This window comes from Alligator sinensis, unplaced genomic scaffold, assembly GCF_000455745.1.
Source record: "Alligator sinensis unplaced genomic scaffold, ASM45574v1 scaffold313_1, whole genome shotgun sequence".
NCBI lineage: Eukaryota > Metazoa > Chordata > Crocodylia > Alligatoridae > Alligator > Alligator sinensis.
Window position 1 is genome coordinate 2,756,128 of NW_005841939.1, and position 333 is coordinate 2,756,460.

General features: G+C 30.6%; 1 protein-coding gene across 4 annotated transcripts in view; it reads left to right on the top strand.

Annotated features, from left to right (window-relative positions):
- The window catches only part of CRYBG1 (crystallin beta-gamma domain containing 1), a 99,333-nt gene that overhangs the window by 47,562 nt on the left and 51,438 nt on the right, over positions 1-333 (top strand). The window lies entirely within an intron of this gene.

Sequence of the window (333 nt, forward strand, 5' to 3'; positions counted from 1 at the left end):
GGGCACTAGCCAGAATCTTGAAAAAGATTTTAAAAGCTGTATAGGGATAAAGATGAAAAGTGTTAATCACCTTAGAGACTAAAGTCCTTTTTGTTTCTTCTGAGTAGCATCCATGCAGACTATTCATTTGATTATACATGCATGCATACATACATATCTATAGATATAGATATTTATCTATCTATAGCTATATATATTTATGTTAAAGTAGCCGATAAAGGAGAACCTGTTACTTCCTTAGTAGTGATATTCTTTTTCACTCCATTATGGTATATTCACATTATTTCTATCTAAATTGTGAATAAATACTGTACAACTTCAGCTATTCCTGCT